The 21,659-nt window shown below is 46.1% G+C and overlaps 1 long non-coding RNA gene across 1 annotated transcript; it reads right to left on the bottom strand.

The window, feature by feature from the left end:
* Nucleotides 1-362: 362 nt before the first annotated feature.
* On the bottom strand, nt 363-4,522 carry LOC131402192 (uncharacterized). Its single transcript, XR_009218352.1, has 3 exons — nt 4,429-4,522; nt 2,414-2,483; nt 363-406 (listed from the first exon to the last, which is right to left on the bottom strand). It is a non-coding gene; the product is annotated as an uncharacterized LOC131402192 (long non-coding RNA).
* Between the last annotated feature and the right edge of the window lie 17,137 nt (nt 4,523-21,659).

Raw genomic sequence — 21,659 nt, 5'->3', positions numbered from 1 at the left:
CAGATGTGCTTCCTGACTTGCAGGGACTGATGGAACTCCCCCAGGGGCAGGGCCTGATGGGGAGGCTGAGTGGAGCTCAGACACAGCCTCCTGCAGCTCTGCAGGCAGGCAGCTCTGAGCTTCCCCAGGCTGGGGAGCCTCATGGGGGGCTTACGTGGAGCCTCCGTTCCTGCATCGCTAAGATGAGCCTGACTCCCCAGCTCCCAGGGGTGGCCGTGGTTCTCTCATGAGAGGAGGTTTGCCAGGTACTGAGAGCTCAGGGGCCAGTGCAGGGCTTTCTCATCCCAAACCTCAGGTTCCTGCTCCCTGGCCCAACTCCAGGTTCACTCACTTCCAGATCATCCTCCATCTCAATGTTCAGCAGCTTCAGGTGATAGAGGTACATGCCCAGGAAGGGGACGACACCCTGTGAAATCAGGGTGGGAGGGGTGATGAGTCCCACCTCTCAGGTGCCCCCATGAACCCTCCCCCAAGTCACTTCACTCCATCCTCCTGCCCACCACAGACTCCCACAGAGAGCAGCCTAGGCCCCTCAGCAACCTCCCCACAGTTGCCCCCTCCAGGACAACCCAACGTTCCCCGTCAGCTACCAGGGGCGGCTTTTGGGAAATCCCAGGTTGTGCGGTCCCTGCCACTCCCCCCCAAATCCATCCTTGGCCCAGCCATTCCAGGCCTCCTCCTGGTCACTTCCAGGGAAGGTATTTCAAGCTCTGGGGCTCTAGGAGCTGGGCTGGAGGAGGAGGGACCCCTCTCTTGGGGAGGCCTCCAGCCGTGAGGGAGGAGACCCCCTCCTCTGACACCTGGACCCTCCCCCTCAGGCCCCCTCACCTGCTGCTACCTCTCCTGGGCTCCCTGGGGGCCCATCTCCAGGGTGGCCCTCACAGAGGTCACATCCTGCAGGGTCAAGGACAGGCTCTGGAGGCCATGCTCCCTTCCCCGTGTCTCCCAGGCTTCTGATCTTGGACCCTGGACATCTGGTGTCTATGGCTGCTCCCATTCCAGAGTGCTCTGGTTCTAGTCAATCCCAGCTAAAACACTCCCTCTTCTGTGCCCTCAGGCCTTCCCAGACCCCTAAGACTCTCTCCTCATCAGGAAAATGTGAGGAGGACTCCCCATGCCTCTCAGGGTCCCCTGAGGACTGAGTGTCATCTGACTGTCACCAGTACTCTCCCCTCGCCCCTCGAGGAGGAGCACAAAGCTCCTGCACATTCCTCTCCCCCTTGTACCTCATCACCCCTGTGAGGCCTGCATCACAGATCATCCCCCTCCATTTCCCAGATGAGGAGACCGAGGCCCACAGAGGGGCAGTGACTTGCTCAGGGGCCCACAGAGGAGAGACTGCTCCCCCTCCGAGCCAGAGGCCCTGTCCCCCGGCCTTCACTCCTCCTCCAGACCCACCTCTGACCAAGGTCCTGTCCTCTGGACTCTCGGGGTGTGTCTAGGCGCTTAGTCAGGCTGAGGCATGTATGGGGAGGCAAAAGGTGTCTCAGGGGGCATATCCAAGTGGCTTCTGCCTGTCCCAGCCCCTGGGATTTTCTGACTCCAGGTTGTACCTGAGGCCATGCCAAATGCCTCAGCTCCCTAGGATCCCCTCAGGATTGTCCCTGCACAGAACTCCTCCTTCATTCACTCAGGAAGGGGACCCCTCTCAGCCACATCTGAGTGACAGTGTAGGGGGTGACCAGGGCGCTGTGTAATGGTGACGTTTGCATCCTTTTTTATTTGGAAACTTCTAATGTCCTGCCAGGAAGGTCCATTCAGAATCTGTAGGTTCCCCGATAATTCTCATTGCCATCTGGGGCGTATCCTTGTCAACAAGGCACCAGAGTAGACTCTCACTGGGTCGTCAGTAATGACCACTATCGGGATAGAGTGCAGAGTCCCAGAGAGCACACAGTTCTGTCCCAGATCCACCATACGTTCCAAGGCTGGGCAGCCCGTGTGTCCACCTGGCCTGTGTGACCACACAGTGCCCGTCCCTGGGGCAGGCAGGGTGCTCTTCCCTGCGAGGTGCAGTGAAGACCGAAGGAGCAGCAGGGACCTGGCTTCCTGAGGACAGCCTGGGCTGCTTTAGGAAGAAAGAAACCCCACCCACTCCATCCACCTGCCAGCCTGGAGGAAGATGAGGGCCAGCTGATGGGCCCGCATGGAAGCCAGAGACCTGCTCATTCTGCCAGCTCCTCACCTCCTGGAACAGTCCAACCAACACCACTCTACGCCATGACAAATGTCTCCTACCCCCAACAGGCCCCACCTGCCCCTGCAGCTCACATCCCCCACTTCCTGTCAATCTTGACAAGACACACCGTTATTTCTCAGGGAACCTTAAGTGAAAAACTTACCAAAGAACACACTGCCTGGTCCCTCCTCCCCCCTCACCTTCCCTCCTTCCAGATCTCGAGCCTCCACTCACCTCCGTGAGCAGTTTCCTCCTCTCCCGCTGGTCCATTCTGCACAAGGTTTTAAATTTTTTGCAGTTCCTCCTGAGGAGGGAAAAAAGGAATGAAACACTGTGGGGTGGTTTAAAGGTAAATCCATTTTGTTTGAAAACGCAGAATTATCCAGACAGCCTGGATGAGCGTTTTCAATGTGTCCTCTGAGCCCAGAGGTCTCTGGGACTGGGGAGGGGGCTTTCCTGTTATCACCTGGGGCCTTCATTCTCTTATCTAATGAACAAACCTGTTTTAAAGAGTCTTGATTTCAGGTGGACAGAGAGTTCTGTTGCTGCAAAGCAAACACTTGAAAATCTTCAATTTGGTTCAAGCCAGGGTCTGGCACTTCGGGAAACTGTTTCCTGAAGCAGAACCACTGGCCTAAGTTTCCAGAAGGACTCCATGCCTCCCAACCAGGTCAGACCCTGTCCCCAGGGTTCATTGTCTCCCAGGAGATCCCAGCTTACTGAAGGGCAATGGCAGCACTGTGGGGGGTGTCTGGTCCACCCAGGTGGTGCTCTCATGGAGAGAGGTCTACCCACCTGGACACCCGTCTCCATGTCTTTTTTAAACGCTGAATGGAGGGGCTCAGCATTGCCCAGAGGATGGCATGGAGTGAAGACAGGTTCCTCAGGCCTTGGTATTTCTGGGGAAGGGAAGAGAATGTGTTGTGAGGGGGAGCTGGAGCCCTGCTTCCTCTGGCTTCTGTCCCCTCATGGACGTCTCCTGTCCTGGATGAGACAGAGGCTCAAGAAACCCGGGAAGAGCACAGCTGGACCCTGAGGAGGAACACTCCCAGGGAGGAGGATTTTAGCTCAAGCCAAGGAAAGAGCCCAGGATGGGGTGAGCTTCCTACCACTGGGACCAGGAGTCAGGTCATCGAGGCCCTGGCAGGAGGGGCCTAAGGATTGTGTGAAGGCTCAGACCACAGATTTCAATCCTGAGAACTGAGTAAGGAGAAGGAACGGTTACCACGACTCCAGAGAGGGGTTCCCAGGGACTCCCAAATCTTACCTTGGCCACCTGGATCCAGAGCTCCACCACCCTGGCCCTGTCCTGGGCCGTCATGCTCGGGTCCCCGAGGCAGGTGGTGATGACACATTTGACCACTCTGCTAAAGTGGGTCACGGTGGCATGGATAGTGGGTGCAAGGTGCTCATTGGCCCTATTTTCCCACTGGGACCAGATGGAGTCCAGGAAGTCGTGGGGCATCACTTTCTTGAAGAGCTCCTGGGGAGGACAGGGAGTGTCACCCAGCCCTGCCACAGCCCAGATCAGCGTCCGCAGCCCCCAGTCCCAGGCCGGGTCTGTGATGAGAGCTGGAGCTCAGGATGCTGAGAATGCGGCCTGAGACTTGTGGGAGTCCCTGGGTGTTGCCTGTGTCCCCTGAGGGTACCCAGCACAGGATGACCCAGGACCCGATACTGTGACCCAGGGAAATGACATTTGCTCACCGTCCAGTCTCACTTCGTCCAAGTACCAGAACTCGGCTCCTGCTTGACCATCTCTAGGGGCATCTTCCAACCATTCTGATCATACTGGGGTCTGACTCCTCTTTCAGATGCACATTCCCCCAAGGGAGCAACAACCACGGGCTTTGTTTGTCTGCCATGTAGTCATGTACACCTGAGGTGCATAATAGGTGCTGAGCCTGTTGAGGCCTCCTGGGCAAATGAGTGAACTAACCAAGGACCAGACAGCACTTCAGTGTGCTCCCATCCCTCGCCAAAGCACAGACTATGCCCAACTTCCTCTCTGCTCCACCTCATCCATCTGTACAGCCACTCTGCATGGCAGCTGCTCTCAGTGTCCATCTCTACTGTCCACATGAGGACAGCAAAGGCTTGGGAGTTAAGAAGGCTGCTCAGGTTACATGAGGGTAAGCAAGGAAGCTGGACCGAGATCACAGGATTCTGGATCAGGAAATGGCAGGTGTGGGGCAGCTCATGGCACAGGGAAGGCCGGCCCCACCTGCCCTGAGAGCCCCACTGCTCACCACATCCATCAGTGTCAACTGATCTGCCACCAGCCAGGGAGGGAACTCCAAGAAGTCAGGCTTCTCCTCCCTCAGAAGGTTCTTTGTGGTCACGTCCCAGGGGCAGGTGGGTTCTGGGGCTGGATCTGGCTCTGCTGTTATCTCTCCAGGTGGAAGGAGGATTCTCCCTGGAGCCAATGGTCCATCTGACTCCTGCTCAGGAGCTGGCACTGGGGCTGGAGCTGATGTTGGTCTTGGCTCTGGCCCTGGAGGGACTGATGGAGGTGACATTGGCTCCAGCTCTGGCACAGGTGGTGGAACTAGAGCTGGAGCTGGATCTAGCCGTGGAGCTGGCCCTTGCCCTGGCTCTGGAGCTTGGGGGGAGCTCTTGAGATGGTACTGCAGCAGGAGAAAGAAACAGTGTCACTCACGTAGCTGACTTCCCCTGTGCCTGTCAAAGACAGGAAAGACCCCACTGCCTTGAAGGGAACAAAGCCTCTGAACACTCAGCAAGTTTTCTTCCAAGACTACTGTCACCTCACCTTCCAGCTCTGCCTCAATGAGCCGTGGATGCTCCAGCTGGACCTGGAGAAGGTACGCGTGGCCCTGCAGCCCTGAGCCAGGCAAGCTGACATGCAGAGAGGTCAGCTTCACCGTGAAGCAGGGATAGTGGAGGGGCTCCCAGAAATCCTGCCCTGGGTCCAGGCAGGTTCATACCAGAGAAGAGATGGCACTGGGGGAGGCAAGTGGGCAACAGAGTCAGAGGCCTGGCCTTTCCCTCAACACTTCTCCCCCAAGGCACCTGGTTTGGGACTGGGCCCCTATGCCTGCCCCTTCCCATCCAAGGGAGAGCCCCACGGCAGCAGTGGTCCCTGTGAGGCTATCCAGGCAGTGGCAGGTCTGGTTATACAGCAGGTTGAACACAGACTCTGTCGTGACTCTCTTCTCGCTGACACTCTTCTCCCAAAGGGCTGGGACACAGCCCAGCCCAGCCCTCCATGCACTTGTATAACTGGACTGAGCACTGAGGCAGATTTGTGAGCAGGTTGCTCACACATCTCCTATCTTGGGCCTGGAGGTTGATTTCAGAAGAGGTGGATGTGGGGAGGCAGATTTTGATGGGTCTGTGGTGGGAATGGGTCTCTTGGGGACAACTCAGCCAAGCCACCCCTCTGATTCCCAGGGGTCCTGACACCCATCCAAGCTCTTTGAGTCCTGCCCTTTCGGATTGGAAGCCACCAGACCTCGGCCTTCCCACGGAAATCAAAAGATGCATGAGATGTGGGTTCTGAAAGGCCCGCCCCAGCCACAGCTCCCATCTCTCCCTCCACACTTTCTTCTGTAGAGACAGGAAGCCGTTCTTCGGGACCCAAAGACCACTCACGTTTTCAGATGGTCCTGTGCTCTGCCCTCCTGGATGGAATAAGGAAAGATGCCTCTAGATGTAAAGGAGGCTATCAAGGCACCACTTGGGATGTGCAATGGAGGACAGGACCTGCGAATGATGTCCAATGTGACTGTCTGACTCTCAGACGACAATTGAGGCCCAGCGATTGTATCTCCTTTATTCACTGAGTTCTACTAAGTGTCTCCAAAAGTCCTGCATGTAGTAGGTGCTTAATCTACATGGTTGCATGATTGAAGTCCAACCAGAACCATCCCAGACACCTGAGTGGGACTGGGGCTCCTCTGCTGCCACAGAGATCCCTGATTGGCTACCACAAGGAAAACGACCAGGACCAGCTGGACAGAATCTCCACCTCCTTGACAGGGTGGTTTCCATGTGCTTTTCCAAACTCAGAAAGGCCACATCCCAGAAAAGGATGATGCAGACTACTTTTCGTGACAAAGAGAGAAATAATAACCATGAAGAACCACAGCATGTCTACAGCTCTCTCTGCAGATCCAGGCACCAGGTAAGCACCTGCCATTGCTGATCCCATTAGTCCCTACAAGATCACCATGAAATTTATCCCCCCCCACTTTTCAGAAGAGCAAACTGAGGCTCCGAGAGATGCGGGGATTTGCCCAAGGTACACAGCTGGCAGAGGGCAGAGTCACCACTGTGCTGAGGAGGGAGTGGCTACTCACCTAGTAAACAGCTGGTCCAGGACCCGGTGGGATGTGTCTGAGGCTGATTAGTTGACCATGAAAGTGGTGAAGCTGGAGATGTTCCTACTCAGGAAAGTTTGTGCCATGGAATCTGTCAGCTTCTCGATCACGCTGCCTGGAAGGCACGCATCCTGCAGGCCTCATTTAAATTCACAGTGGACTCATGCTCACACTGGGGGAGAGGAGGAGGGACATACAACAAGTGACACAATGGTGAACCACCAGGATGACTGAGGTGACTTTCTACCCTCCTGTGTAGCTTGTGGGAAGGAGTGGAGGTCCAGATTCCTTTGGGAGTGGTACTGTGGGGCACTCTAGTGAGAAAATTCTGGGGCAGCGGTTCCCAGCAGAATCTCAGATTTGAGTCTGGATTCTAGTACTGCCTTGATAATCTCAGGGCCCTGAGTGTGAAGACCCCTCTGCACCCACACTCACCTCAGACCAGCCCTGGTCATTGATGGACTGGTGCACCTGTGTCCACTCCAGGGAGATGGCAAACTGGAAAGCATCCACCAGCTCCTCGACCATCTCCTGGGTGCAGCTCTGCAGTGACAGTGCGCAACAGTCAGGCCAGGGGGGATCAGGGGCCTGCCTGGAATTTGCCACAGTGGGAAACCCCAACACAGATCAGGCACAGAGCGGCATCTGCACAGACTCCAACAGTGAAGGAATGCGATTCACTTTGAGGTCCTGGCATTCACATGTGAATAGAGGAGCTTGGTCCCCAGCACTCACGTGACTCTCCTGCAACCAAGATCTTGAGTACCAACATGACACACTGCTCGACTCCCACCATCTAGCTTCCTGCTCTTGCCCAGCCTGGATCCTCCTCATCCCCAACTTCCCTAACTCCACCTCCCCCCTACAAACACACAATGAGGGTCAAGGGGTGTGGGGCTGTCCTTTTGGGATCACAGTTCTGGCCTGACCTAGAGTGGCCTGCCCTGGCCTTAACTGTTACCTGATGGTTCCTCCTGCCAAAAGGCCACACACATTCGAGGTGAGGGCTGAGCCAACGTCTAAAGTGACTTAACACGCTCTCATTCTGGGCTTTCCGGGGGCCAGAGCCTCGGAAATTCATGGGACAACACGAGAACATCCTGCTCTGTCTAGTGTCTCCACTCAATTGAACTGGAGAGGAGTCTGTGATTACAATGTGGGTGCCTGGTAACCAGAGTTCTAAGTTCTCTTGGGGGCTGTCACCAAGGAAGTGAGGTCACTTATTCAAGGTTCTATTACTTGACCCCTTCCTTCAATGAGACGCACCCAAATCCCCCGCTAGGATGTTGGCTGCTCTCCCTCCTTGCCCATGTCATCTCCAACACAGTACACAAATACCCATCACCACCCTCCCCACAGCTCCTTGGGAGTGGATCCAGGCCCCAGCTTTGAGGAGACAGAGATGAGGTCAGACCTCTTTGTTCCTACCAGTTCTGTGTCCTGGAAAAGCTGCTGTGCCTCTCAAGATCTCCCCAGTCTCCCAAGCTGCACAATGAGGATTGCGCTAAAAACAGCTTCCTAGGGACCTCATCAGGTGTATATGCGATAATACGTACAACACCTGTGGGCTGGTGTCACATGTGTCTAATGCAGACAATTAGAGATGGAGGAAGTACAAGAAGTAGGACATCCCATAGAATACCAGTCAGAACTTCTCTGGGTCCCAGATGTGTGATTTTTGGTAAGTCACTGCCGCTCTGAACCTCATTTTCAGGTCTGCATCCTGAAGGGGTTGAAATTAGAGGTTATTCAGACATTGTGATCCACTGGCATTAAGCCTTCCACGGTCCCGTTTTACTCAGAATCAGTCCCAAGAGCTTCATATTGGTCTATGTGGTGGGAGCCTCCACAATGTTCCCAATGCTCCCTGCCTCCTGGAGTGCACATCATTTTGCCACCACTAAGTGGTCAGTATCTGGCTTCTGAACAACAGAACACAGCCAAGGTGATGGGATGTCACTTCCAAGTTTTAATTACAAAACATCTGTGACTTCCCACTCACTGACTTACTTAGGTTCCCTACTAACCTCTCTCCTTAAGTTTCCATCTCTCTCTCTCTCTCTCTCGCTCTTACTATCGTTCTCTATCAAATCACCAGAACTGGGAATGCAAGTGCTGATGTTGTCAGTTGCACTAGGTAGAAGCTCCATAGGAGAGAACTGAGGGAGTGTCCAGCCAACAGACAGACAGGAGCTCAGACTCTCGGTCCAAATGGATCCGGACAAAACCCATGTGAGTGATCTTGGGTGGAAATCTTCCCCCATTGGAGCCCTGTGGAGACCACAGCCTCTGCTTCACAGAGACTTTGAGGCAGAGGCACCCAGCTAAGCCATGCTTGATGCTTGGTTCACAGAAATTGTGAGATGTTAAATATTTGTACTTTATAGGTGGCAGGTTTTGGAGTAATGTTGTCACAGAGGAACAGAAAGTAACAGTCTACCATGTCCCAGGATCCAGCCTGATCACCCTCCTCTCTCCACTCCTCTCTCTTCTCAGGCTCCCTCCAGCCACACTGGTCACATTTCTGACCTTCCCTGGTCAAACTCGATTCCTCCTGTGAGTCTCTGCAACAGGGAGCCTTCTCCTTGAACCACTAACTCTCCCCAGACATAAGCAGGGGTGTTTACACTTGTCATTCTGGTCACAGCAAAGGTCTGAAATGCCTCAGGGCAGCCTTTCAGAACCTCCTAGCACAGTCTCTACCATCACATATCTCACATCCAGATGAGCATTACATGATATCTTCCTCCTTCCTCCCATTGAGATAAAATGAGTGCATGAGGAAGGGCTGTCTGCTTTGGCTGAAGCAGAGGCAACTCCTTCTGGTTATACCAGGCAGAGGACTGTCTCTTCCAAGCCGAATTTTTCCCACCACGAGTCCATTGTTTAAGGAAAGCGTCATTCCCTCTCTTTCATGGGTCTGGTTTCCCCAAGAACACAGTGAACCATCCCCTCTCCCTGTGCTGCATCACCATAAACCCACAGTCAGATGATAAACACCAGGTTATATCACCACCAGATCCTGAATTCAGTCACTGCTGAGACTCACCCATCAATGTTGTCATTCAATGGTGACTCCTGAGGACACCTTTCCACTGAGACCCACTCCCAGCCTGTCCTCAGCTTCTTATAGAAACACTGAGATTTCCTCAGAGTCCTCCCAACCTGGGCAAGAAACATTCTGAAATGTTCTCTGCATTAATTTTCAGGGACTTGAGACATTGGTAGATGTAATTTGAGTGTGTATGTGCAGTAGTTTCTACGCAGGTATTCTATTTTTCAGACACAGATAAAATAGTGTGGCTACTCCATGCACCAAGAAAATGGATAACTGATCAAATTTTTTCATGATGTGAAGTCTTTAGAGAGTAAATGTCATGGTTAATAGCACAGACTATGGAGCTAACTCCTCACGTCCAAATTCCAGCTCAATCCCTTATTAGATATTTGTACTGACTGAGTTCTTTACCTGATTGGTGCCTCAGTTTCTTCATCTGTCAGTTGGAAATAATGATCAGCATACATATTTTGTAGGTTTATGGAGAGTATTAAAGGAGTTAATGTTTGGAAAATGCTTGAAACACCTAGTGTATTACCAGTACTGTACCTATATTTTAGAAATTTTTCTGACACTGCCTGTGAGCCCCAGAGGGTGAGCCTGTTGTCTGGATGTACGCAGAAAGCACTCCATGACATATGATGAATAAATGAATGAACAACATTGGCGAATGCATTACCAGTGTCACCTATGTCACCCTACAGGCATTCCCAAGCCGAAACACAGGCAGACATACCTGCTCTGTCCTGCATCACATTCCCTGGAGGAATGACTGGGGCTTCTTGGACCCTGGTAATGGTGCCCACTAAAGGTTTTTTCTGTCAGCAAACCCCAGTCTTTGTCCAATTGCTGCAGCTCACAGGGTCTGCGCTCTGATCCTTGTCTTCACTCGAGACAAAAGTGCCATCCCCAGAGCTGGGCACACGCAGAGCCTGAGCCTTGGAGAAAATGATTCCCTGGCCCTGGGGCAGGTTGAAGAGCTCAGGGACAGAGTGGGATTTGGGGAAAATCCTCCAGGTGTTGTCAGAAGGGATGGAGGCAGGGGATGTGTCAGCAAGGACTGGTCTGGTTGGTGGGCCTTGGTGGTTAAATAGTAGGTGGGGCTGGGAAGTTTCGTAGGTTCTAGTATAATACAATCAATATGACGGTCATGAAATCAGAATCAGCCTAATTAAGGCCAAATTAACCCAATGTCAGCTGTTCCCTGACTCTCTAATCCAGTAGTGATTTACAATAAGGGTATTCGTGATCTATCATCTCCTTTTGATTGATTAGCTAGAGTAATTATTCTTTACATAGCCTGTCTATTTTTACATAGTAAAGAAAAAGGGAGTTTTAAAACATCCCTCCTTGGAAAAGTCTCCCTAACATATTGAATTAATAACAGAAGCCAGGACAGGAATTTCACCACATATCTTGAGCTTTAGTCTCTGGTTTTAGATCTTCCTAACTGGTAAATTACCTTGACTTCTGCCTTCTTTCTTGAGATTAGTCCACTTAGGACTAAGTATGAGTGCAACCTCATGCCATGTGAGAAGAGGTGGGACTCTAGGAGGAGGTTTTTTTCATTCTGTCAGTGTGTCTGTGTGTCTGTATGTGTGTATGACAGATTTTGCTGCATCTTGCAGTGTGGGTCAGTGTAGACTCATTTTCTAAGGAAAAAATTTCCCTAACCACTGTCTCTGGACTTTATTTTCACTGATGGTTTCAACGGTACTGTCCAATAGTAACATTAAGCACTCTATATTATAGAATTTAATTTTTTTCTTAATAGCCACATTTTAAAAAATGAAAGCCAACAGGTGAAACTAATCTTAATAGTATTTTTTCACCCACTATAACCAAGATATCATCAATGTGGGTGCACTCTACACAAAACTTCATAATGAGAGAGTTTACATTTTTTTCCTGGGTTTAATAAATCCAGTGTGTACTTCCCACTTACAGCACAATCTCCATTTGTAAGTTGAGTTTTTTCAGATATATTCTCTGTATTGAGATTTAATGTTCACAGTTGTCAAATAACAGTCACTAGGAGTGGAGTGGATGATAATTTCACTAGTGACTTAAGCTCTAATGGAGCTATGAACACCAACTGGTCAATGGGCCAATCAAATGAATAGTCATATAGTACAGAAGAATGGTATGACTTGGGATTTAGAAAAGAACTGGGGACAGTGTGTCCTGACAGGGAGCACCAGGGATTTTGTTGTTGAGAGTGACAAGGACAAAATGAGAATAAAGTCATACTCATAAGTGTCTAACAACATGGGGGAGAAGAAATGACATGCAGTAGTCCTGAGTTTTGACCTCGAGCTTTCTGTTCTTGACCCAAATCTCGTTGATGATGTCCCAGGACACAGGTCAGATTAATCCCCACAGGGAGAGAGGGAGGGTAGAAGTACAAGGCATCTGACATAATTGTCCTGGGAAGACAGGCTTTGTTTATCAGTCTGGTCCACATTCACAATTAATTTTTATAGGGTAAGAGGAAAAGAAGTATGATGATCAAATCATCACAGAGGAAGCGACATGATTGTGGAAACCAATCCAACCCAAAGCCTGTTTGAGCATCTCCATCGCTTTGAGGATGTCCAGTTACATATTCAAGAGGCGAGTTACTAGAATCTCATCCTATCCTGGCAATGAAGTCAGATGCCATCAAAGGGAGGAAACCTTGGAGCAGCCCCAACAACTCTGCGGGCAGAAGAGACTGCAAGGTCTCCAGTTCTGCAGCGTGCAGGAGAATGTTAAGTCCTTTGGACCTTGCCAAAGCCCTGCTTAATCTTGCACCTAGTTGCACAGGTGCATCACTGCCAGGTGTGCTCACAGGTGGTCCAAACTCCAGTCCCATGCCCACCCCTGCCTGGTTTTCAGATTCAGCAGAGACGATCCCAGGAGCTGCACTGTACATCCCACAGCTCCTTTGCAAACAACTTCTGGTGACTGAGGAAGATATCAGGAAACAGGAAGAGAAAGTGAAGACAGCAAGAGAGAGTCTGGCGGTAGCACTCATGCAGACAGACTTGCTAGCGAGGCAGGGAGAGTGAGGGGCCAAGAAGGACATCCCGACAAACACGATGAAGAAAAGACAAAACTGTGCAGATGACATGGAGCTCACACTACATTAATGCCTCTGCAGGGGTCCTGATGTCTTCTTGCTTTGAGCTCTTGAAACTTTAATATGTACCAATAGTTTTCTTTTCTTTGATTACTTTGCATAACAGAGAAGATACAGACAGTGATACTTCTGAGGTGAGAGATTGGGTTTCAGGTGAGGAGAGAAAGGAGATCTTTCTTTCTCATTTTGTTCTCTCATTTTCCTTTCCTGAGTGTTATGCGTTTGTATTTTAAGATCAACAGAGAGTTATGACAGTCAGTGGATTCTTTCGAGTTTTGCCCTCACAGTCACAGAGAAAACCTACATAGTCCAAATGGATTGTCCTTTTTGTGTAATATTCCAATAGATTCCAACATAATATTTCACTAAAGAGCTGTTATATCTGTCTTCTCAAAAAAGACACCTACTTCTGGGTCTCTATTTTTCTGATATTTGTTGCATGTTGAATCACAGCCACACATAACGAAATACTGGATTGTCCCTTTTTTTAGATTTATATGTGTTGGAAATTTCATACATGAAAATTGATATGCCATTGCGGTATCATGCTGTCAGGAGAACGACTGTTTTCTGCATCACAAGTCTCACAATAAGCCAGTGTGTTGGGATTTGTCTATTTGCCTGATCGAGTATGTTGCACTCTTCAAATCCTCTTTATCATTACTTACTTTTGTCCCACAGATTTATCAGTTTCTGAGAGCAGTGCCTTAAACAATAATAGAGTATCTTAGTATTTATATCTTCCCTAAGAAATGAGTTATCTTTTAGCTAAATCTTCTCTTCTCTACTCTTCCATGTGGTAATCATCCGGAATTTTGGTTCTAATGTGTTTTTAATGTCTTGTTTTAAAATTAATACTAAATTAGACAGACTGTTTTTTCCTTTCCTCGTGACTCCTGTTATTTTTTCCTGGGTTCACATTTCTTCTTCCTGATGTACATTCTTTACCGCTTCTTTCACTGCGGGCCTGTGGGAGGTCAACTTTGAGTCTGTTTGTAGGTCAGATAACCTTTTTTTTTCTTTGACACATAGTTTGAATAGGTGTTTATTTAAGCTTTGTAGTAATTATTTTCCTTCTTTGTCAAGTTATTTAATATATCTGAGCCTCCATACCTTTAGCTTAAAATGGGAATAAAACCCTAAAAATAGTGACTGTAACTGAGATAATACACGCAGAGCTTGCCAGTCATGTTGCTTAGCAGAAATTAGTCAATAATGATAACTATTATTAATCATTATAATGATATTATTATAATAATGTAATATATAATAATAATTAAACATTAATTTATAATTATAATTTACAATGTATAACGTATAATGTATGCAATGATTAATAATATTATTAATCATTATAATCTTCAAGTGTGCATTCTCAGAGAATCACTGCTTAAGATTGAGAATGTGAAGCTCACATACAAAAAGTATGAGAGAGTGGTATGACTGTGAATTTAATTCTCAGCCCCTCGGTATCTTCAGCTGTGGTCGTCTGCACAGTGTGTAAAGATAATGTAATCTGTTCCCACAGACCCACGGCAGAATAGCACAGCCTGCTTCATGCCTGGAATGCTATAGACTGCTTGTTGGGGAGTCTCTGCTGTGAGGCTAATTGGACTCTGTACAGAGAAAGATGAAAAAAGACTCTTTTCCCTCAGTTTTCTCCCCCCGAGTTTTATTCACTTTTACATCCAGAGCAGATACTCTCTTCCCAGAGCCTTGGTGTTACTCTGGGATTCAGGCTTCCCAAAGACCTAGTCATTTCAGCTCCCAAGGCCCAAGGTGACTGCAGAGTCATGTCTCACACACTCCTCCTAACTTGGCCTGTTTCCCATCATGGAGGACCCATGAGTGGGGAGAGGTGCCATCGAGGGAGATTGATCTGGAAGTCCTGGTGAATCTGAGCTTCAGAGAATGAAGCAGAAAAGTGGAACCTGAGACTGCCAGGTCATCAGTGGGGGAGGAATATGGAGGAACTGAGAGGGGTGTGATGGCTGCACAGAGTCAAGGGGAGGGATGTTTCAAAGTTTCCTAAGAAGGGAAACCTTGCACTGAAGTGAGGATTCGATTTTACACGATGGCACTATCTGTGTTGGTTTCACCAATTCTGGTGTCCCTGAGGGATGGACTGGTGTGACACCACAAGACAGAAATTGTAGTCATTTTCAGGACTTAAGGAAGGTGAAATCTTTCAGCATAGTCCCCTTTAAGCCAGTTAGGGGCCAAGTCTAGAAAGGCTCGGAGCCTGTGTCCGTCCAATGTAGGGTCGTTGTGTTCCAGCCAAGTTCCTCTGGACACCACCTGGGAAAACAGGACATCAGACCTAGTCACATCTAGTCATCGCAGCTTCCGTAGGTCGCCATGAGGCAGGTAATAGCCCAGGCGTCGTCACTGGACCTCATAGTTGCCCTCCTTCTTCCGCTGACAGACAGTGACTTGTGAGGTGAGGAGAGCGCATCAGAATGGTCCAGTCAGCTGCCCAGTATCGGAGACTCCAGGGGAAGGAGATGCCAAAGCCACAGAGACCCGATGCCTCCTATGTCTCCCTCTTCCTTTTTTCCACTTAATTTTTCACCCTCAGTCCTCTTTTCCTCCCCTTTTCCCTCTTTTGGCTCTCTCTCCCTCTCTTTCCCCTACATGTTCTAGCATAATTGAGGTATTAACGACATACAGTAAACTGCATACATTTAAAGTGAACAATTTGATACATTTGGATTATAACTTATTGAACCATCACCACAATCAGGAAAAGGAACACCCATCCATCCCAAATTTCCTCATGCTCATTTTAATTCCTACTTCCCTGCCGTTTGCAAACACATTCTCATTCCCAGGCAACCAGTGATCCGGTATATGTCCCTATAGATTTTCCTGTACTTTCCAAGAATTTTTATAAATGGGATCATATATTATGTACTCATTTTTTACTGGCTTCTTTCAATCAGCATAATTATTTTGAGATTTATGCTTGTCATTGCATGTACTATGAATTCATTCCTATCCCCAAGACTTCCCTGGCAGCACTGTATACACCTCTGAGTGCTTCCCAGGTTGGCATGAGAGCCAATAGTACTGCTGCATCCGCAAAAGTAGGAATGCGTCTTGGTGCAACTCTGGGAGGGTTTGGCAGCAGCCCTGGTCCTGCACATGAATGCTTTCGTGGATGGTTGGAAATTCCACCGTGTCACTGCAGTCCCAATGATTGGGGAATGCTCAAAACCCATGAAGAAGCCCCACCTGCCAAGCACAGAGGCTGGCATGAGCATAAGAAAAGGCAGCAGCAGATATACGCGCACATGCAAATGTTTTCTGAGATGGCACAAATACCCATAGTAGTGCAGCAGTCTCACAACTGGGTACGTGTCTCTGTGTAGCGGCAGCTCTGAGCCCATTGTGAATGCTTTCCCAACGGGTGGGAACAGCCACTATACCCACACAACTTCCAACATATGGGGTGGGATCAGAGACACAGCTCATGCTTCCCCCACAGCGGTAGCAGGTGAAATCTGTGACCTGATACTACCACAAACACACAGGCAAAAGATTAGTTCATCAAACACCATAAGAAACTACACTAACAATTTAGAGCAGAAGGAAATGACAAATCTCCAGAAATGAACCTTGAAGTCACAGAAATTTACAATCTAAATGACAGAAAATTCAAAATAACTGTCATAAAGAAACTCACCAAGTTACAAGAATGTTCAGACAGTTCGATGAACTCAGGAATAAAATTAATGAGGAAAATGAATACTTCATTAAAGAAACTGAAACTATTAAAAAAAACAAGCAGAAATTCTGGATGTGAAGAACATAATTAATGAGATAAAAATGAATCTAGAATCCTTAAAAAACAGAGCTGATATTATGGATGAAAGAATTAGTGATTTAGAGGATAGAAATATAGAAATGCTTCCAGTGGACGAGGAGAGAGAACTCAGATTTTTAAAAATTAAAGGAATTCTTGGAGAAATATATGACTCAATTATAAAAGCAACATAAGAATTATACGTATTCCAGAGGGAGAAAAGAGAGAGAAAGGAGCAGAGAGCTTGTTCAAAGAAATAATAGATGAGAACTTCCCAAACCTGGGGAAGAACCGTGGTACATGAAGCCAAGAGAATGCCTAATTACATCAATGTTATAAGACCTTCTCCAAGGTATATAATAGTAAAATTGGCAAAAGCCAATGACAAAGAAAAAATATTAAGGGAAGCAAGATAGAAGAAATTAACCTACATAGGAACCCCTATCATGCTTTCAGCATATTTCTTGGCAGAAATTTTACAGGCAAGGAAATAATGGAATGATATATTAAAAATACTGAAAGACAAAACCTTTCAGCCAAGAATACTGTATCCAGTGAAATGATCCTTATGATACAATGGAGAAATAGAAGTTTTCCCAGATAAACAAAGGCTGAGGGATTTCATTGCCACTAGATCTCCCATAAAAGCAATGATCAAGAATGCCCTCATACCTGAAACAAAAAGAAGACAAATGTCTACAAATCTTTGACCAGAGTGATAAATAGACAGACAAAATCAGAAAGCTACAGCTGTGTTTTACAAAAGGGTAACAAATACTTAATTATAACTTAAAAGAAGAAGGGAAGGAAAGCATCAAAAGTAACTATAAACACTTCAAATTAGTCACAAATGCACAACTCAAAAATGAATAACTTTTGACAACAATAACTCAGAAGGAGAAGAGGAAAGGGATGGAACCTGCTTAGACTAATGTTGATAAGAGCCTATCAGAATATAGACTACCTCATCTATGAGATCTTCATACAAACCTCACAGTAACCAGCAAACAAAAAATCAGAGCAGAGCCATAGATCATAAAAAAAGAGAAAACCTCCACAGAAAACCCCCAAAATGAAATGGTAGTCAGAAACACAAAGGAAGAGAAACAATGGAAATATGGATTAGGTGGGATTAAGTTCTCATGTATCAGTAATCACTCTAAATGTAAATCGATTGAATTCTCCAAGCAACAGACACAGAGTGGTGGGGTGGATTAGAAAACAAGACCCAACAATATGCTGCCTCCAGGAAACACATCTCAGCTCTAAAAACAAACAGGCTCAGAATGAAGGGATGGGCGACAATACTCCAAGCAAATGGCAAATAAAACAAAGTAGGTGTTGCCATACTTATATCAGACAAAGCAGACTTCAAGATCAAAAAGACTATGAGAGACAAAGAGGGGCAGTATATAATGATAAATGTGACTTTCCACCAAGAGGACATAACACTTATAAAGATGTATGCACCTAACACAGCAGCACAAAAGAATATAAAGCAACTATTAATAGACCTAAAGGGAGAAATTAACAGCAACACAATAATAGCAGGGGACCTGAACACCCCACTTACATCCATGGATAGATGATGCAGAGAATGGCAACAATAGTGGAATTAAATGAAACATATGATCAGATGATCTTAATCGATATAGAGAGAGGATACCCTCCCAAAACAGCAGAATACACATTCTTCTTAAGTGCACATGGAAGATTCTCAAAGATAGACCATATGTTGTGAAACAAGGCAAGACTGAACAAATTTAAGATTGAAATCATATCAAGCTTCTTTTCTGACCACAGTACTATGACACTAGAAATCAACTACAAGAAAAAAGATGGGGAAGTCACAAATATGTGGAGACTAAAGAACACACGACTGAAGAAACATTGGCTCAATGAACAAATCAAAGGAGAAATCAAAAAATACTTGAAGACAAATGAAAATGAAAAGACAACAAAACAACTCTTATGGGATGCAGCAAAAGAAGTTTTAAGAAGGAAATTCATAGCAATACAAGCGCACCTCAACAAACAAGAAAAATACCAAATAAGTAACATTAAACTACACCTAATAGAACCAGAAAATGAAGAACAAATGAAGCCCAAAATCAGCATAATGAGGGAAATAATAAAAATTCGAGCAGAAATAAATGAAATAGAGACTAAAAATACTGTAGAAAGGATCAATGAAACAAAGAGCTGGTTCTTTGAGAAGATTGAAACAAAACTGACAGACTCTTAGCCAGACTCACTAAGAAAAAAAGAGAGAAGGCTCAAAGACATAAAATTAGAAATGAAAGAGGAGAAATTACAAGAGATACCACAGAAATTCAAAGGACAGTAAGAGAATACACTGAACAACTTACATGCCACCAAATTGGATAACCTAAAAGAAATAGATAAATTCATACAACCTCCCAAAACTGACTCAAGAAGAAATAGAATAAATGAACAGACCAGTCACAAGTAAAGACATCGAAATGGTCATCAAAAAACTCCCAAAAAACAAAAGTCCAGGACCAGATGGCTTTTATGGAGAATTCTACGCAATATTCAAACAAGATTTAATACCTATGCTTCTCAAACTATTCCAAACAGTTGAAGAAGATGGAACACTTCTTAATTCAGTCTATGATGCCAACATCACCCTGACAGCAAAAGCAGACAAGGATAGTACAAAGAAGGAATATTATAGGCCAATATCGCTGATGAACACAGATGCAAAAATCCTCAGCTAAATATCAGCAAATCGAACACAGCAATATATTAAAAGGATCATATAAGATGATCAAGTGGAATTTATACCAGGAATGCAGGGATGGTTCGACATTCGCAAATCAATGTGATACACAACATTAATAAAATGAGGAATAAAAATCACATGATCCTCTCCACAGATGCAGAGAAAGGATTTGACAAGATCCAACATCGATTTAGGATAAAAACTCTCAATAAAATGTGTATAGAAGGAAAGTACCTCAACACAACAAAGGTCATATATCACAAACCCACAACCACCATTATACTTAATGGTGAAAAACTTAAAGCCATTCCTCTGAGAACAGGAAGAAGACAAAGGTGCTCACTCTCGCCACTCCCATTCAACATAGTACTGGAGGTTTTGGCCAGAGCAATTAGGCTGGAAAAAGAAAAAAAAAAGGAATCCAAATTGGAAAGGAAGAAAGGAAACTCTTGCTGTTTGCAGATGACATGATTGTAAATATAGAAAACTCTAAAGAATCCATCAGAAAACTATTAGAAATAATCAACAATTACAGCAAAGTTGCAGCGTACAAAATCAACTTACCCCAATCAGTCGCATTTCTATACTCTAATAATGAACTAACAGAAAGAGAACTCAAGAATACAATCTCATTTACAATCTCAACAAAAAGAAAAATGTTTCTAGGGATAAATTTAACCAAAGAGGTTAAAGACCTATACCATGAAAACTGTAAGACATTATTGAAAGAAATCAATGATGATCTGAAGTAATGGGAAGATATTCCATGCACATGGATTGGAAGAATAAACACAGTTAAAATGTCCATATTACCTAAAGTAATCTACAGATCCAATGTAATCCCTATCAGAATCCCAATGACATTCTTCATAGAAATAGAACACAGAATCCTAAAATATATATGGAATAACAAAAGGCCTCAAATAGCCAAAGCAATCCTGAGAAGAAAGAACAAAGCTGGAGGCATCATAATCCTAACTTGAAAATATATTACATAGCTATAGTAATGAAAATGGCATGGTACTGGCACAAAAGCAGACTCATAGATCAATGGAACAAAACTGAAAGCCCAGACAGAAAACCACACATCTGTAGTCAGTTAATCTCTCACAAAGGAGCCAAGATCATACAATGGAGAAAGGAAAGTCTCTTCAATAAATGTTGTTGGGAAAACCGGACAGACACATGCAAAAGAATGAAAGTAGAACATTATATTCCACCATACACAAAAATTAACTCGAAATGGATAAAAAACTTGAATCTAACACTTGAAACCGTAAGACTCCTAGAAGAAAATATACCCAGTACAGTCTTTGACGTCGGTCTTTGCTGCACACTTCCCAATACCATGTCTACTCCAGCAAGGGAAAGAAAAGAAAAAATATACAAATGGGACTACATGAGACTAAAAGCCTTCTGCAAGGCAAAGGAAATGATGAACAAAACGAAAAGACAGGGCCGGCCCCATGGCTTAATGTTTAAGTGCGCGCGCTCCTCTTCTGGCTGCCCAGGTTCGGATCCCGGACGCGCACAGGCTCACCACTTGTCCGGCTATGCTGAGGCCATGTCCCACATACAGCAACTAAAAGGATTTGCAACTATGATATACAACTATCAACTGGGACTTTGGGGGAAAAAAAAAGGAGGAGGATTGGCAATAGATGTTAGCTCAGAGCCGGTCTTCCTCAGAAAAAAGAGGAGGATTAGCTCGGAAGTTAGTTCAGGGCTGATCTTCCTCACAAGGAAAAATAAAACACACGAAAAGACAACCCACCAACTGGGAGAAAATATTTACAAATCATATATCTGACAAGGGGTTAATCTCAAAAATATATAAACAACTCATACAACCCAACAACAAAAAAACAGACAATCCAATCTAAAAATGGGCTGAGGATATGAACAGACATTTTTCCAAAGAAGATATATAGAAGGCCATCAGACACATGAAAAGTTGTATAACATCACTAATTATTAGGGATAGTCAAATCAAAACTACAATGAGAGTTCACCTTACACCTGTTAGAATGGCCATAATTCCCAAGACAAAAAATAACAAATGTTGGAGAGGATAAGGAGAAAAGAGCACCCTCACACACTGCTGGTCAGAGTGCAAACTGGTGCAGACACCAGGGAAAAGAGTATGGAGATTTCTCAAAAAAACAAAAATACAAATACCATACCTTCCAGCTATCCCTCTACTGGGTATTATCCGAAGAAATTGATATCAACAATTCAAAGAGATTTATGCACCCCTGCGTTAACTGCAGCATTATTCACAATAGCCAAGACATGGAAGAAACCCAAGTGCCCTGCTACAGATGAAAGGATAAAGAAGATGTGGTATGTATTATATACAATGGAATACTACTCAGCCAGAAAAAAAAGACAAGATTGTCCTGTTTGCAAC

This window comes from Diceros bicornis (assembly GCF_020826845.1).
Source record: "Diceros bicornis minor isolate mBicDic1 chromosome 30 unlocalized genomic scaffold, mDicBic1.mat.cur SUPER_30_unloc_6, whole genome shotgun sequence".
Lineage (NCBI taxonomy): Eukaryota > Metazoa > Chordata > Mammalia > Perissodactyla > Rhinocerotidae > Diceros > Diceros bicornis.
The sequence above is the reverse complement of the archived record's forward strand: the minus strand, read 5'-3'. Positions and strand labels throughout refer to the sequence as shown.